The 19014-nt window shown below is 37.0% G+C and overlaps 2 pseudogenes; one reads left to right on the forward strand and one right to left on the reverse strand.

The window, feature by feature from the left end:
* On the reverse strand, nt 1-3079 carry LOC137732728 (quillaic acid 3-O-glycosyltransferase CSL1-like; annotated as a pseudogene).
* A 328-nt stretch (nt 3080-3407) lies between these two features.
* Nucleotides 3408-15426, forward strand: LOC137732730 (quillaic acid 3-O-glycosyltransferase CSL1-like; annotated as a pseudogene).
* The last annotated feature ends 3588 nt before the right edge of the window (nt 15427-19014 follow it).

Below are 19014 nucleotides of genomic sequence, written 5' to 3' on the forward strand. Positions count from 1 at the left end.
TTAAATGGCAAGTAGTAGAATTCTTAGACAAGAAAAAACGGAGTACATCTTTTAGACACCCCTACATTTAATAGCAAAAATGTATGTATATAACGGACACATATATAGGCCATGGCCTTGCTACATGAAATAATAGAACCAAAAAAATAGAAAATTAGGGAAACTAAGGCGGATAGTAGGGTAACAGATAGTGGAATGCTTCCTTTGTCTTTCCTTATAAGCATTCCTTCAATGATAGGGTAGTTCATTACTATGACATAGAAGGGTATGAAAACTTGTATGAACATCTTGTCCAACTCCCCCACAAAGATCCCTCTAGCAATCCCCACAGCAAACGATGCCAAGTTCAAGATGACTAGGGCAACCATTGGAGCAAGAAATAGTAGTGATGTTTGGAAATCAAATACTCCCATATTATAACGCTTGAGTTGTTCGACGTCGTCGACTTTATTCTTTGGAAAAAAACTGGCTTCTCTCATACCAAGTTTCTCCATGAAAGCATCCACACTACCAAGTACGTGGGATGTGACTGACTTCATCATCCATATCCTCTGCTCATTTACCCAATGTCGAAATGTTGACCCCGTTGCGAGCACCTCGTATAAATGTTTAGAATGTTATGATAGGAATATGAACGAAAATACAATGAAATAAGTATTTGAGACCTGCAAAGAACAAGACCAACATACTGTCATGTCAAAATCATACTACTAAAGTTGTATAACAACTAATTAAGAGGGTAATGCTTTCTTATATACCATACAAATACTTATATCGACAGACTGTGAGTTTGAAATTTTAACCACACATGTGTTCATAATCAGTAAATGGTTCAATTTCAGTCTTAAGAACATAAAGCAAGTGAACATTTCCCTTGATAGTCAAAGTAATCATATATTTTGAATAATTTATACAAAAGAATTTTTAAAGAAACTTGTGAAAAAATATAGGTATAATGAGAGAAAATTACCTGAGAGGGTATAAGGGAATGCCATTGAGTAGGCAAAGTTGAGGAATGGTAGCAAAGCCCCAGAGCGACAAGAAATAGAAAATGGGGAAAAGGGCAAGTTCTGCATAACACTTGCTGTGAAGAAAAGTGGGCGTTTTTAAAGGGCCATATATAAGAGGACTAAACTTGGAGATAGCAACACCAACCAAGCCAGAGGACCACCTTGTCCCTTGGACCAAAAACTCATCCAAATTGGTGGTGCCACTACCCAAGAATTGTGGCCTTTTTGGATCACAATACACTGAAATCCAACCTTTGCAATGCAAATGAAACCCTGTGAAGTAATCTTCCACCACTGAACCGTATAAGAAACCAAACTGCATGCCACAAATAAAAGACGATCACCATTAGCATAAAGTTGGAGGAATGCTAGGCTCGGTCACCTCCCGAGCGGGTTACTATGAGCGCTTGATACGTTGTACCACTAACACGTATTAACTCCTCACAATTGACTAAGCTTGGCATAGTTCCTTATTTCGGAATAAGTAAGGTTTCAATAGATTAATTTTACTCGCCTCTTTACCCCATTTGGTGCCATCTTAAGCACAAGAGGCTAGTAGTTGGGTTTCATTTGGCTGTGCAGTATTTCTGTGGATGAGCATATGATCAGGATTGTTGATTTGGCGGAGGGATTTGATGAACTCATTGGATGGACCAAAACATTGTCTAAGTTTCATTGCATCCTGATCATTCAATAGTGAAACTAACTTACTGACCTAAAAAACGTATGAACGCATATATTACAGACAAGTTCATAATTTTAATATATATGCTTATTAAACCAAATTAAGGTATTTCATTAAGTGAATTTGTATTTGCCTTCACTAATGGAACTTTCACATAAGGGCACCCTGTTGATGTAGTAGCCAGTACCACACACGCATGGCCCTCCAAGCCCATCATAACCTTTACATAGCACCTATTTATATACAAGTTGTCAAGACCAATTCTAGTCAAAGATTATTATATGCATTTGTACATATGACATATGATTGATTAATGTAAAATTTGGTCCTTGAGTTCTTATGTACCTTAAGTGCTGATCTCATCTGACTGTTATAGATATCGTTGTTACTGATGTTGTGAAATTTTTGAGGAAATTGAACAAATGCTAGAGAGGGTGATATCTTGGGGTCAAGGTGGAAACACATTGCTTGCCGAGCCGAACTTACATCATTGCAATGCATGTCACAATCTAAACCTTATATGTAAGGTGAATTGCTTATGACTCCCAACACATGTAGCTGATCAAAACAACGTCAATGTTACTTATTAAATAGTATACTATGTAGGTAATTGTGTCAAACTATCAACCTGAGTTCAATTAATTGAGCGAACTATTTTTTAAGACATAGTAGTTAATTGACAACTAGCTTGAGAATATATAAGTAATACACATATATGGTAAGAGGATGTTACTTAACATCGATCGACACATAAATAAAGGAAAATTTACAAAAAGAGAGAGATGCATGCATACAAGAACATTGAGCGCTCCGGCCTTGAAATGGTGAGGTTTGGAAGGTATTTTTTCACGAGAAACATAAATAAGAAGAGGCATATTTTTGGCTTCATTTGCTTGAATTGCATCAGCATCATCACTGGACGTTTCTTGTAATACCTGCCAAAATTCCAGATATGGCTCTTAGGATGAATTTGTATATAATTAAAACAATATTTGTCTTTCCTTACAAGAATATTAGGTTCTTTTGTGGTTGAATTCTTATAGCAAGCCTGATGTCGACAAAGTTAATGATATGAATTGTGTGGAGACCAGTTTTTTCCCATTTGTTGGATGTATTTGGCAAAATAGAAAATAATTTGGAAATTAAGTAGGCATGTCAGTTGTGAGGCACAGCTTATCAACGTTTCTATCACTAGGAAAATACAAAGTACATTTTAATATGTAATGAAATCGTTAATTTTAACACTGACAAATGAAAACTTCATATGACATATCGGTTCAATAATACAATGTCTTGTGATGATAAATTTACGCATAATATTATATTATTAGACTATAATGCCATTGTTGCAGTAAACTCTTTCTATGTCAGTACTTTTCGTCATTGAGCCTGGCTTATTTGATTGGTCTTAAATAAATCTGTCTTTTGCATTGATGAGAATTACCAAAGCTATGGCACTAATCAACGGATTTGGATCCTCTCCTGAGCTAATGGAGGGGATCCTCTTGACCAATTATCGTGGGCCGTTGGATTTTCATTCAACGGCTACAATTATTATAACTTTAAAGGGACATCCTGTTTGTAGTCATTGAATAAAAATTCAACGGTCCACGATGATTGGTCAGAAGGATCCTCTTCATTAGCTCAGGAGAGGATCCAAATCCCTAATCTACAAACAATGTCCTATGTAGGGGGACAACATTAATACCTCGATGACCGTAGAGTGATCTCGACGACTGTTGCTCCTAGTGTCCCCAATCCTTGCATTTTCTGTTACACTTTTCTTAAACACCTATCAATGCTAAAATTATGATTTCATTACATATTAACATGTAATTAATATTTTCCTAGTGATATATAGTAAAGTTGATTAGCCTTACCTCATCATCAGGCTTGCTATAAGAATTCAACCACAAAAGAACATAATATTGTAAGGAAAGACAAATATTGTTTAGATATATATACAAATTCATCTTTAGATCCATATCTGGAATTTTGGCAGGTAATACAAGAAACGTCCAGTGATGATGAGGATGCAACTCAAGCAAATGAAGCCAAAAATGTACCACTTCTTATTTATGTTTCTTGTGAAAAAAGACCTTCTCAACCTCACCATTTCAAGGCCGGAGCGCTCAATGTTTTTATATGCATTCATTTCTTCTTTTTGTAAATTTTCCTCAATTTATGTGTCGATTTTAAGAAAGTTTCTAAAATACGTTAGACGGTAGTTGGGCAGTAGGTTGGGACACAGCTAGGTGGAACCTAGGCGGATGTAAGTAAATTTATTAGATATTGTGTAAATAAGTGCCTATTTATACTTAAACAAACACAAAATTTTATTAGGATACATAAATTATAAAATAAAATGGTATATAAATTATGAAGTATTAGAACATATTGAAAACATGGGGAACAAGCATATAATGATGTTCATCTAAGTAATCAACAAGTCTCTTACATTTTATTGAAAAAACAAAATGCAAATGAAAGTTAACAATTTTCTGTCTAAGTGAGAGTCACAACTTAGATGGATGCCTAGTCGGGGGCATCTAGGCGGGCTAGCTAGATGCCTAAGTTGGTATAGACGTACTTTCTTAATTTTCAAACGCCTAGAAACTAATTAAAATGGTGACCAACCGCCTAGCGCCTAGACGAGAATATTTTGAATAGTGATTTTAAGTAATATTCTCTTACCATATATGTGTATAACTTACTTATATATTGTCAAGTTAGCTGTCAATTAACTACTATGTCTTAAAAAATAGTTCATTCAATTAATTGATAGTTCAGATTGATAGTTTGACATAATTACCTACATAGTAGACTATTTGATAAGTAACGTTGATATTTTGATCAGCTACGTGTATTGGGAGTTATAAGCAATTCACCTTACATGTTAGGTTTAGATTTTTACATGCATTGCAATGATGCAAGTTTGGCTCGGCAAGCAATGTGTTTCCATCTTGACACGAAGATATCACCCTCTCTAGCATTGGTTCAATTCCCTCAAAATTTTTGCAACATCAGTAACAACGATATCTATAACAGTCAGTTGAGATCAACATTTAAGGTATGTAAGAACTCAAGGACCAAACTTTACATTAATTAATTATATATCATATTTACAAATGCATATAATAATCTTTGACTATAATTGATATTGACAACGTGTATATATATATAGGTGCTATGGAAAGGTTATGATGGGCTTGGAGGGCCATGTGTGTCTGGCACTGGCTACTACATCAAGAGGGTGTCGTTATGTGGAAGTTCCATTAGTGAAGGTGATGCGAGATTTATACGCACACAAATTAAACCCTCTTTTTGACAATTGTAGTATAAGTATAAGTAGGGATCGTTCTGGACCGGGGATTAGGAGGGATTGTTAATCTCTTGGAAACTGACTTAAAAACGTAAAAACAATATAAAACACTAAACTAGACTCAAAGAATGCGAAACTAAACGTTAAAACACTAAGACAAACCAAATACTCAAAATGCTTTAAAAACACAAACTAAATTGATTTCTAACTAAATTGAACATTAAAGCAAAAGGGGGATTGATGTTTGACGAAAATTGAAATAACGAAACAAGTTAATAAACTAGACAGAATGTAAATATGAAATTGATGAAATGGAATGAATGGATGCTAGCCAAGGGGTTCATCTCCACACATGCTACACTTGCATAATAAAAAGATTTCCAATTGCATTTCAATAAATTATGAAACTCATCACCCCGGGTTAATTAGGTCCGCTTAAATTAACCGTCAAGTTTTCCTTAAGTTAATGAATTGGATGGGTTAGCGCAACGCAATTCACAACATTCTCCAAAAGTCCTTTACGTGAACAGCACAATAAAGATACAATCAAAGATCATTAAGCATTATGAAAACTATAAGTGTTGACGAGGCATTCATTACTATGATGAGCATGAAACTCGTGCCAAGAATTCATTTAACGCGATTGTTTATAAGCAACCTCCACTACTTGTGAATATAAGTTCATAACGATTAGGTGAAAATCACTTAAATTCTAGCGTCATATTCATGCATGAAAATTAAGCGCGCATTCTTAATAAACATACATAAATAAGTTATCAATCAAACGGTTAAACAAATTGAATCAACAACTTATGAAATGCAATTAGAAGTAATCAAATCAAAATGCAAGCATAAACATATATTTCGAATCACCCCCTAGCTAAGGGGGGGTTTAGTTCCTCATACAAAACAAAGAGAATTAAAATTAAACATTGAAATCAAAGAAACACCTAAACATTCCAACAACTCAAACTTGAATTGTATGAACGTTTAGGCCCTCTTCTCTTCCTCTTTATTGTAGCATAAGGTCTAAGGATAGTTGGTTTGGGGGAATGGAAGTGTGGAATGGAGTGAGGAGTGATGGAAATGGAAAGATGGTTTGTGTTTGGATTATAAGGGAAGGGGGACTCACGGCAATGAGGGAATGGAAGTGTTTGTGGTGTGTTGTGTATGAAATGAGATGTCCATGAATGAATGAATGCAAGGGTATTTATAGGAGTAGTGGAGGGAACATATGGCTATGTCATTTGTAGGTGAAGTAGGTGGATGTTGTAGGTGAAGTAGGTGGATGTTGTAGGTGAAGTAGGTGAAGTAGGTGGATGTTGTAGGTGAATGATAAGTGGTTATGATAAGTGATATGATATGTGATGAGTGATATGTGGTGTGTGATAAGTGATATGTGATAAGTGATTGAGTGTATGATATGATAAGTGGTGAATGATATGTGATAAGTGATATGTGGTGTATGATAAGTGGTAAGTGATATGTGGTGTATGATAAGTGGTGTGTGATAAGTGGGAGTGTGGAATGTTGGAATGTTATGCACGGCTAAGGATAAAGGAAAGGTTTAAATGTCCTAAAACTAAAGGGAACAAGGTTCCAACACTTTGGTCTTCAATTAGATCTTCAATTTCGTCCAACACTTTGGCTTCAAGCATAAGCTATCCGTCCTTAGCCCAAAAGTGCTCCAAAAGTCTCCAAAATGCATTTTTTTGCTCCTTTAGCCCTTTGGACCTACAAACACACGAAAATAGCTTAAAGTACTAAAATAACTAAAGAAACATAACGTAAATGCACGAGAACAAGCTATTTAAGTCGCATGAATATGCTCCTATCAAATACCCCCACACTTATCTTTTGCTAGTCCTCGAGCAAAACAAAACAAAAGAACACGAAACTAGACAAAACGAACAAAACACAACCTACACCTTCCAACAATCGTCTCACGGATTTCCAATGCACAAGACAAGTTAAAAATCATTATTCCCACAGATTTTAGCCATCTTGACACTTAAGTACATTCTTAATCATAGTCACCACATACTATTTCACAATTAAGCATTTAAAACCATGTTTTGAATGTAGTAACATGCCTTAGAGAATTTGCTCAAATCCTTACAAGATATGCTCTCGTTTTTCACACAGATTTTCTGACTACACACCCTAAACTAGTTATATGTGAGAAGATTGATGTAATCATAAAAACGAACACTCACATATATGTATTTCAAAGGAAGCAATATCTGGAGTTAATAAGCATGTTAAGATATGATCTCATGAATGGAATGCTACTACTTAGACGCGAGAACCAGTGATACCATAAGCTCATACCAAGTTCAAACTCCACAATTGAAATACATAACACTCAATATAGAAGTCAAAGGGTAGTAACGGGGCTAGGGTATTGGCTAACAATGAAAGGTGAAGGATAAACAAACATTCTTAAAGCAATAGTGAGCAAAGTATTGAATTAGGCACTTAGAATTCCCTTAAGAACGCAGAAGTCAACTTTGAACACCCAAGGGAAAATCACACAAAACTTAGGGCCATATTCAACTTTTTGGACCCTTTCTTCAACCATCAACGCTCGTGAGTTCATTCTTACTTATTTTCACTCCTTTTTTTATTTTTTTCTTTTCTTCTTCTTTTTCTTTTGAATCTCAAAACATACATATAAACGTAAGAACAAACTTTTACTCCCCCACACTCATTTTCTTGCATAATGTAACTCAAAAGGAATTCATTTAAGTCATGCTCACTAAACTTTAAGAACAAGGGTATAGGAAAGTCCTACTCTAAGCTAGGTAAGGGGTGATGTGGGTAAACAAGGAATAAAGGCAAAAAGAGGCTCAACGGGGTTAAAACTTATAACATATACGAAGTATGGGAAGTAAGGCTATTTGGCTATGGTGGTGGTCACTACACAACTTCTTCTTGAATATGTGTTATGCAAATCAATAACATGCTTTGAATGAAATGGGCATGAGTTCTAGCATTTGGAACTATATGATGAAACGCCTTCTAAGTAGTAACCAAGCAAAGAATAATGAGATCATGCAACGACTTTAGAAAACAAGAAATCACAGATTATACTCTCCAAAGAACGTTATAGGCTCAAGTCTCTCAGGGTTGTAGCGTTTGTTTGAGTTCCTTCCTTCAAGCATGTTACAAAAACGAATTTTTTTTTCTTTTATGATTGCATGTGAAGTCATACATTATAACCATAACCAAGCATATACCAAGAGTAAATCAAACTTTTCTCTATGTTTATAACTCTTTCTAACCGTCATGCAATTATAAACCAAATCCTTATCATTGTGTTGGAAGGTACCCTAAGACACAAACACACACACAAAAACAACTTTAAAACAACTCTTTTTGGGTTTTTCAAAACAATTTTTCAAATTTTTATGGGATTTTCGAATTATAAAACAAAACACACTAAAACACTCTAAAACAACTTAAAAACACCTTAAAATAGCAAGGAACAACATTAGAAGTTATGGTGGATAAAACCCTACGAATTTGCATCAAAACACTTTAGTTACCCCCCCACACTTAAATCAAACATTGTCCTCAATGTTTTAAGCATAGATTCACACAAAACATAAGTAAACACACAAAAAGCAACTAAACATATTAAACATGGCATAATGTAATTAACAAAGAGAAGAGTTTAGGGACGCAAATCTGGTTATGGAGTGTAAATTCCCTCTTCTCCTTGGTGATTGCATTGAGGCTTTGATCTTTGTGATTCCACAGGCTTACTCTTGAACTGGTTTCTGCCCATCGTTGATTTTCCTTTGTGCTACTTCTTGAACTGGGCAGCAGGATGGTTCTTTTGGTTTCCCCCGAAGGTCTGAGCTTCCTCCTGTTATCTGTTTCTTTGTTCAATCTTTGCAGGAGTGGTCCCTTCTCTGGAAGTGTAACAACCGTTGAAGATGACTACTCGAGAGCAACGCTAGGTAAGCAATCAGGAATAGATTCCAGGCAGTTGGCTCCAGATCGGAAGACTGACTCCAAGTGCCGGCTGATTGCTTCTTTTACTTTGCCATGCAAGTAAGAACAAGGACAAAGAAAAAGACAGGGAAAGAGCATGATATGAGATACTTTTGCTTTTGACCTTGATGATATGAGATACCTTTGCTTTGAAGAAGCGGTGAATGAATCAGCACATGCTTCAATCCGCCGTTTCCTCCTGGGTCATATGTACTCCAGGCATCTGGTATCATCTTTGGGGAAGAAAAAAGAATTGAGTATTTTGAAAGGCTTTGCTGGGAGTGCGCCCTCAGAGGTGAGGGAGAGTTGGGCATTTTCTTCAGGTTTGCCCTGCCATAAAAGACGAAGGTCGACATATATAGAGATAATATCAAGTGGTGGTACTTTTTACCCTTGTCGACAAACGTTTTGATCCCGCAAATCCGGCTCTTTGAAATAGTGGCGTCTCTTCGATCTTTGAATACGCCTCTTCGATTTCTGAGCAGGCGCCCCTTCGATTTCTGAACGACGCCCCTTCGCTTTCTGAACGACACGTGGTAGTGCAGATGCGGCTCCTTTTGACAAAGCTGCACGCGCCTTCTGAAAAGCAGAGAAAGCGTCACCGAACTTTGCGCTTGTCGGCTAAAGATGTGTAGATGCGATGATGGCCTCCACGTGTTTTCAGCTTTGTCAGAAATCTTTTGACAAAGTTGAACGCGTTTTCTGAAAAGCCGAGGGAGCGTCGCCTAAATTAAGCCGGAAAATCCGGCTCTTTGAATCGGTGGACGTCGTCTTGGCTTTTTATAGAGCTATCAATCACCCCAGCACACACACTCTGAAGATTTCCCATTCCTGAAACTCGACTCCGGCCCTTTGTGAAATTTTAACTCCATCCACCCCTTCTCTTTGAACACTTTTGAAAAAAAATGGCAAACTCATCGAACCTTAGCTTAGATTTGAGTCTCAGCAGCGATCCGGTTGCGCCCCGTCAAGGTAATGTATGGCGCCCTTCTTTTTTATCTTCTAACGGTCCTCTTTCAGGTGAAGACTCTGTGATGCAGGACGCCACAACAGCTACAATAGTAGCTAAAAACCTCCTCACTCCAAAAGATAGTAGGCTGCTGTCAGGACGGTCCGATGAGTTGGCCGTTCAAGAGTCCCTCGCACTTAGTGTTCAGTGTGCGAGTTCTGTGTCCAACATGGGCCAACGCCTGCTTGCTCGGTCCCGCCAAGTGGAATCGTTGATGGCAGAGGTGGAAAGACTTAAGCAAGAGATCCAGCAGCTTAAGTACGAGAATAGAAGTTTGCATGTGCTTGCAAATAACTATTCGTCGGGGATGAAGAGGAAGCTTAATGAGCTGCAAGAATCTGAGGGTCGAATTCACAGTGACCGTCAAAGCCTTGCGTCTTATCTCCAGAGGCACCTTTTTCCTGGGTCATCCAGCGCTTGGCCAAGTATTGAGGCCTGGAATGCTCTAGCTCCGATGCCTCCCGCTCCGATGGCTTCCGCTCCGATGCCTCCCGCTTCTATGCCTCCCGCTTCTATGCCTTCCGCTTCTGCGCCTCGTAGTGGGGCTTCACGCAAACAACCTTTGTGAAGCTCCACCTTTCTCCATGTTTAGTATCTTTCTTTCTCTCTTTTTTTATTTTTTTATTTTATTTTTTTTTTAATTAATTTATTTATTTATTTATTTTTATTAACATAAATAAAATCAAACGGCATGGAATTGGTCCTTGAATGGAAGGTGATACTTGAAGTGAACCGGCAATGGTTTGAATTCTAGTGTAGGTGCCTGATTCATAAAAAACAGCAAGTTAGTATAAAATGTAAAGGAATTTGAAAAAAACTTACTTGTTTTGTCCGACAAGAACTCAATGACAAACACCACTCCTTTGAAAGTTTCAGGGATATTGGACTTGGCCAGATTGCAAGTGATGGTTATGACTTGTCCAATGTCATCAAATTTAACTTCTTTGGATTTTGTGATTTCAAGAACGTCCTCTTTGATGAATTCATGACATTCCCTACTTGTCACCTTTGAAAGGGCTTCCAAGATGTCTTTTTCACCTTCTTCTTCCTTGGAAGTCATGAATCTGCAAGGAATAGGGATACTTGTTGGAACGGGGTTAAAAATAATGAAATTTGGAACAACCATACCTGTATTAGATGGCATAGGAGCAATAGGTGCCTCCGGTAAAGGTGTTTCCACCCTTTCCGTGGGTTGGGTGTATTCCTCTTCCTTGTGATTTGATTTTGATGGTTGAGGGTCCGTTCCAACCTCCTTGTCACTTCTCAACATGATAGCATTGGTGTTTTCAAATTCTCCCTTCTGATTTGCAATGGTTGAACTAGGGAGTTCGCCTTGGTCTCGAAACTGTCCTACGAACTCCGCGATCTGCCCAATTTGCTTATCCAAGTGGTCCAACCTTTGTGGTGGCTGCATAGGCGTTGAATAGAACTCCTCATATGGCTGCCAATATCCTTCTTGTTGAGCCTCATTGTCTTGATTTTGTGAGCCCTGCACCAAACAAATTAATTCATTAAGCTTTTGATTATAATCTATTGACGAACTTGAGTTTGGTTGGGCATATTGAATATGAGGTTGTGGTGGCTGCCAATATCCTCCTTGTTGAGCATTTTGAGGTTCCCACCACATAGAGTTTGAATGATCACTCCAATCCAAATTGTAAGTATTGGAAAACACGTTATTCCTTGATTGAAGATTAGATATATCAACTCTTTGCATTTGGGACCTTTCCATGAGCTGTGACAAAAGAGAAGCGTTATCAAGTGCCATGTTGTTCTTAACAAACAAAACACAAATAAAAACTAAATCTAAAAGACAATACAGAAACAAACAATCCAAGGGATTAGCAAATTTTCTAATCCCCGGCAACGGCGCCAAAATTTGATGCGAGATTTATACGCACACAAATTAAACCCTCTTTTTGACAATTGTAGTATAAGTATAAGTAGGGATCGTTCTGGACCGGGGATTAGGAGGGATTGTTAATCTCTTGGAAACTGACTTAAAAACGTAAAAACAATATAAAACACTAAACTAGACTCAAAGAATGCGAAACTAAACGTTAAAACACTAAGACAAACCAAATACTCAAAATGCTTTAAAAACACAAACTAAATTGATTTCTAACTAAATTGAACATTAAAGCAAAAGGGGGATTGATGTTTGACGAAAATTGAAATAACGAAACAAGTTAATAAACTAGACAGAATGTAAATATGAAATTGATGAAATGGAATGAATGGATGCTAGCCAAGGGGTTCATCTCCACACATGCTACACTTGCATAATAAAAAGATTTCCAATTGCATTTCAATAAATTATGAAACTCATCACCCCGGGTTAATTAGGTCCGCTTAAATTAACCGTCAAGTTTTCCTTAAGTTAATGAATTGGATGGGTTAGCGCAACGCAATTCACAACATTCTCCAAAAGTCCTTTACGTGAACAGCACAATAAAGATACAATCAAAGATCATTAAGCATTATGAAAACTATAAGTGTTGACGAGGCATTCGTTACTATGATGAGCATGAAACTCGTGCCAAGAATTCATTTAACGCGATTGTTTATAAGCAACCTCCACTACTTGTGAATATAAGTTCATAACGATTAGGTGAAATTCACTTATATTCTAGTGTCATATTCATGCATGAAAATTAAGCGCACATTCTTAATAAACATTCATAAATAAGTTATCAATCAAACGGTTAAACAAATTGAATCCACAACTTATGAAATTCCAACGAAAGTTAATCAATTCATATTGCAAATATAAACATATATTTCGAATCACCCCCTAGCTAAGGGGGGGTTTAGTTCCTCATACAAAACAAAGAGAATTAAAATTAAACATTGAAATCAAAGAAACACCTAAACATTCCAACAACTCAAACTTGAATTGTATGAACGTTTAGGCCCTCTTCTCTTCCTCTTTATTGTAGCATAAGGTCTAAGGATAGTTGGTTTGGGGGAATGGAAGTGTGGAATGGAGTGAGGAGTGATGGAAATGGAAAGATGGTTTGTGTTTGGATTATAAGGGAAGGGGGACTCACGGCAATGAGGGAATGGAAGTGTTTGTGGTGTGTTGTGTATGAAATGAGATGTCCATGAATGAATGAATGCAAGGGTATTTATAGGAGTAGTGGAGGGAACATATGGCTATGTCATTTGTAGGTGAAGTAGGTGGATGTTGTAGGTGAAGTAGGTGGATGTTGTAGGTGAAGTAGGTGAAGTAGGTGGATGTTGTAGGTGAATGATAAGTGGTTATGATAAGTGATATGATATGTGATGAGTGATATGTGGTGTGTGATAAGTGATATGTGATAAGTGATTGAGTGTATGATATGATAAGTGGTGAATGATATGTGATAAGTGATATGTGGTGTATGATAAGTGGTAAGTGATATGTGGTGTATGATAAGTGGTAAGTGATATGTGGTGTGTGATAAGTGGGAGTGTGGAATGTTGGAATGTTATGCACGGCTAAGGATAAAGGAAAGGTTTAAATGTCCTAAAACTAAAGGGAACAAGGTTCCAACACTTTGGTCTTCAATTAGATCTTCAATTTCGTCCAACACTTTGGCTTCAAGCATAAGCTATCCGTCCTTAGCCCAAAAGTGCTCCAAAAGTCTCCAAAATGCATTTTTTTGCTCCTTTAGCCCTTTGGACCTACAAACACACGAAAATAGCTTAAAGTACTAAAATAACTAAAGAAACATAACGTAAATGCACGAGAACAAGCTATTTAAGTCGCATGAATATGCTCCTATCAGAAGGTAAATATAAATTCACTTAATTACATCACCTTAATTTGGTTTAAGAACCATATGTATTAGAATTATGAACTTGTCTGTATTATATGCTTTCTTACGTTTTTTAGGTCACTAATTAGTTTCAATTATTGAATGATCAGCCGGGGATGCAATGAAACTTAGACAATGTTTTGGTCCATCCAATGAGTTCATCAAATCCCTCCGCCAAATCAACAAGCCTGATCCTATATTCATGCAGAGAAATAATGCACAGCCAAATGAAACTATTGAAACGTTACTTATTTCGAAAAAAATATTATGCCAAGCTTAGTCAATTGTGAGGAGTTGATACGTGTTAGTGGTACAATGTATCAAGCGCTCATAGTAAACCCGCTAGAGAGGTGACTGAGCCTAGCATTCCTCCAACTTTATGCTAATGGTGATCTTCTTTTATTTGTGGCATGCAGGTTGGTTTCTTATACGGTTCAGTGGTGGAAGATTACTTCACAGGGTTTCATTTGCATTGTGAATGTTGGATTTCAGTGTATTGTGATCCAAAAAGGCCACAATACTTGGGCAGTGGCACCACCAATTTGGATGAGTTTTTGGTCCAAGGGACAAGATGGTCCTCTGGTTTGGTTGATGTTGCTATCTCCAAGTTTAGTCCTCTTATATATGGCCCTTTCTATTTCTTGTCGCTCTGGGGCTTTGCTACCATTCCTCAACTCTGCCTACTCAATGGCATTCCTTTATACCCTCAAATAATTTTCCCTCATTATACCTATATTTTTTTACAAGTTTCTTTAAAAATTCTTTTGTATAAATGATTCAAAATATATAATTACTTTCACTATCAAGGGAAATGTTCACTTGCTTTATGTTCTTAAGACTGAAACTGAACCATTTACTATGGTTGATTATGAACACATTTGTGGTTAAAAATTCAAACTCACAGTCTGTCGATATAAGTATTTGTATAGTATATAAGAAAGCATTACCATCTTAATTAGTTGTTATACAACTTTAGTAGTATGATTTTGACATGATAGTATGACGATCTTGTTCTTTGCAGGTGTCAAATACTTATTTCATTGTATTTTTGTTCATATTCCCATCATTCCATTCTAAACATTTATACAAGGTGCTCGCAACGGGGTCAACATTTCGACATTGGGTAATGAGCAGAGGATATGGATGATGAAGTCAGTCACATCTCACTTCTATGGTAGTGTGGATGCTTTCATGAAGAAACTTGGTATGAGAGAAGCCAGTTTTTTTCCAACGAATAAAGTCGACGACGTTGAACAACTCAAGCGTTACAATATGGGAGTATTTGATTTCCAAACATCATACTATTTCTTGCTCCAATGGTTGCCTTAGTCATCTTGAACATGGCATCATTTGCTGTGGGGATTGCTAGAGGGATCTTTGTGGGGGAGTTGGACAAGATGCTCATACAAGTTTTCATACCCTTCTATGTCATAGTAATGAACTACCCTATCATTGAAGGAATGCTTATAAGGAAAGACAAAGGAAGCATTCCACTATCTGTTACCCTACTATCTGCCTTAGTTTCCCTCGTTTCTATTTTTTTGGTTCTATTATTTTCATGTAGCAAGGACATGGACTATGGACTATATATTTATCCATGATATAGGTACATTTTTACCATTAAATGTAGGGGTGTCTAAAACATGTACTTTTATTATGATCTAGTGGTATTCCTCTTCACTTGTAAGTAAGAGATCTTCGATTCAATTCTGACCAAAAATGAATTTGAATGAAATTATTGCTAACTCATTGTGAGGCTAAGTCTACCTATACTCATTTAGTGTAGATAATATTGTTTGTTAAAAAAAAAAAAATTCTTCTACTTCACCCTCCAAAAGAATAGGAATGCACGAGTGGAGCCACTATTTGGAAGAAAGAAATGTCACCATTAAATTCTTTGATAGTGATCAAAGCAAAGTTACCATAAACTAAGCCCAATAAGTTTCGGCTGCAACATTAATAAGTAAGAACATGTACCTCCATAGTCCAAGTCCACAATAGTTCTGGACCTCTCATGTTGAGCTACTTTTTCCAAATCACCATGATGCCCTAGTAAGTTTAAAGAAAGAATAATCAAACACTCTTTTTAGCTTCTTTCACACCTATGTTTATTCTTCATTTTTTTTTTTAAATTTATGCAATTTGACGATCATAAATAAAGTGGGTGTGTGAAAAAATAAAAAAGATGTGTGAAATCACCTTGCCAAATTTAACTAGGGCTATAAATGTTGTGAATTTCATCATGTTTAAGTTGGCTTTGTTACAATTTTATAAGAGCTCAACTTGGTTGCCTCATTTATTTTTGAGCCGATCTCAAGTGGGGTAAAAAAGAAAAGTCAAACACAAGCTAATTTACTACATTGAGATGGTCTTCTTGTATAACATTTTCATCTAGCTTCTTATTAACGAGCTACTCACATGCTTTACAAGTTGCATGTCTAAGTCAAGCTTGGCTTGTTTCTTAAACAAGTTGAAGGCTAAATATAGACAGAAAAGTTAACGTGTTTAAGTTTTAATCGTTGTCTTCATAATCTATTATGCATTACCTCTCTTGATGTTCAAATCATAACAGTTGCACATCCAAGATTTAAGGATTAGTGGTCGCAGTGTTAAAGATCTAAGTCTTTTATTTGAAATAGAGCTCGAAGCATGAAAAAAAATTTCAGTTTATTCGTTAAGGAATTTCACTGAACAATTGTTGTCAGCGGAACCATTTTGTGCACATGTCAAAAAATATCAACATATGCCACAACAATATGATGAGTGCTATTGAGATAATTTGTTGAGTGCTCTTGACGCAACCTTTTGAGTGCTGCTAAAATATGCCTAGAATGCATTACTTCAAACACTTGTTGGGCACAAAAGGACCCTTACAAAGCAATCGAAAAGTTCTCGAAAGACCTTCACATGTGTATTTTCAGGACTCTAGGTGGTCTTAAGACCACCTTGGTTCCAATGTGCATCTGCCACTGATTCATAGTAATACTTTTTACCACTAATCACTTTTCTAGTTGTACTTCTTTCTGCTGACTCCAAAAATAATTTTTTTACTACTGAAAAATCTATGAGATTGAACTTAGAATATGGATGACACAAAATTTAATCACAACCTTAATCAACTCACTAATTGACGCTAAAACTCCACTCTTCATGCCCTAGTATCCAACACTTCAAAGATTTGCATCACAAAATAAAGGTCAAGATTGTTTTTCAGAAGAAGAAAATTGTTAAGATTGTCAATTGCCTTTGTTCCCACGAAAATGTTGAGATGGCAAACTACTAAACGGACCAATCTTAAGTACCATAAACCCCTCTAACAACAGAATCAAGATTATATTTAAGTAACAAAATCATATATGGCGACCCATCCCAAATTGTTGTATATATTTCCTCCCTGAAAGTGTAAAGTGACGATACTGCCCTCGAGGCTTAGTGACGTGGATGTATGCATATACTTTTAAATTATTTTTCTCACAGACGTAATTAAATTGTACGCGTCGTCACGAGTGTGTTGACGCGAGTTAGGACCAAATCGGGTTTGTAACGAAAATGTTACGTATGAATAAGTGAGATTGGGTTGGCTTTATTCCTATTTGGACTTTTTTGTGTAAGCCCTAAATTCTATAGCCCAATTAGGGCTTGAGACCATTTTAAATTGGCCAACCCATGACCCCACACACACACACACACACACACACACACACACACACACGTGTAACCCTCTCATTCCTTCTCGAACTTTCTCTCTCTCATCCGTACGACCTGAGCCCTCTAACCTTCAAACACCATCAGATTTCACTGATCAAACTTGAGGTTTCTATAATCATACATCTCTTGAGCTCTAGAATCTTGTGGTACCATTTGTTAATTGAGTTGATCTCGAAAACGCCGGATTTTAGAAACTTTGGCGAATAGCTAAAATAGCTTCGACGTGACCGTGGGTAATCCACTTGGTTTTGAGGCTTAGTAAGGTACTCACTTAACCTCCCTAGCATTTTAGACTAGTTTTGGAGAAGTTTGGACGTCGGAATAAGCATGATGGTGGAATTGCAGAGTTAGCCGGTTTTTCCAAGAATTTTTCTGGTCGTTTTCTGTCGATTTTAGGACTTCAAATAGGTATGGTTGTGTTCTAGACTTCAAGAGCTTCAAATCTACATAAAATTCGTGAATTTTGGTTGAGAATTGAGGGAGATATTAAGGTTTTAAGATTTTCCAGAATCCGACGTTGCAGACGGTGGTTCCGACGAAGACCATCGGAGAAGACATAGAATATTCCATCAACTTTGACGGAATATACTAATGGCGTCAGATAAATATAATGGAATATGCTTCAATTTAACGGAATATTCCCTAACACCATTAGGGTTTCCGTCTAGCGTGCCAGGCACATGCCAGTGCGTGGCCGGCACGTGAGACATGAGAAAATTTTTCTAAAAATATGGGAAGTTATTACATGGTTTTTGTTATGTACTTTCGAATTAACGTTAATTAGTTGTTTCACATATAGGTGAGACATTTCCGGAGGACGAGCGTAGCCAAGCGAGACTCGGGGGTTACGACCCTGCTACATACCATTAAGTAGGCTTTTGGTTTTCTATATATATGTATATATGTTTTACATTGCCCAGAAACTGATCTAAATGGAATTATGTTTTTAAGTGCCATGTCCTACTTGCATTTTATTTTTGTATATGCATTAGTATAGGTATGCATAATATTGAATAACGCTGCAAAGGCCTAGGTAAGCTTGATGTGAGTATTGTATGATGGTAGTGGTTGCATTGTGTATGGTTATGCGTAGATGCATTTAGAGTTCATTATCCTGCACCCCAGTGTTAGTGCTCCCGCCTGAGGCCAGGGCACAGCCTTCACGTGATCGTTCACCTCCCGCACCGTACGCTCACCTTGGATCCAAGTTTGGTGACAACCTATCGTACAGATCACATTAGGTGGTTCCGACTCGTAGGTGACCCGCGATTCATCGCACAGCCTTCACGTGATCGTAGCACTTGAGCGTACTTATTTACACTCAGCCTGTCATACAGACCACATTAGGTGGTTCTGACTCATGTGCAGGAATTGTTTTATGAGCTATGGGTTCAGCCGTACAGATCACGTTAGGTGACTCTGACTAAAATATCATTTTATATTGGTTCACAACATCTGGCTTACATATTTATTACTGAGAT

Source organism: Pyrus communis, chromosome 16 (genome assembly GCF_041283825.1).
Source record: "Pyrus communis isolate YQ-2024b chromosome 16, ASM4128382v1, whole genome shotgun sequence".
Classification (NCBI taxonomy): domain Eukaryota; kingdom Viridiplantae; phylum Streptophyta; class Magnoliopsida; order Rosales; family Rosaceae; genus Pyrus; species Pyrus communis.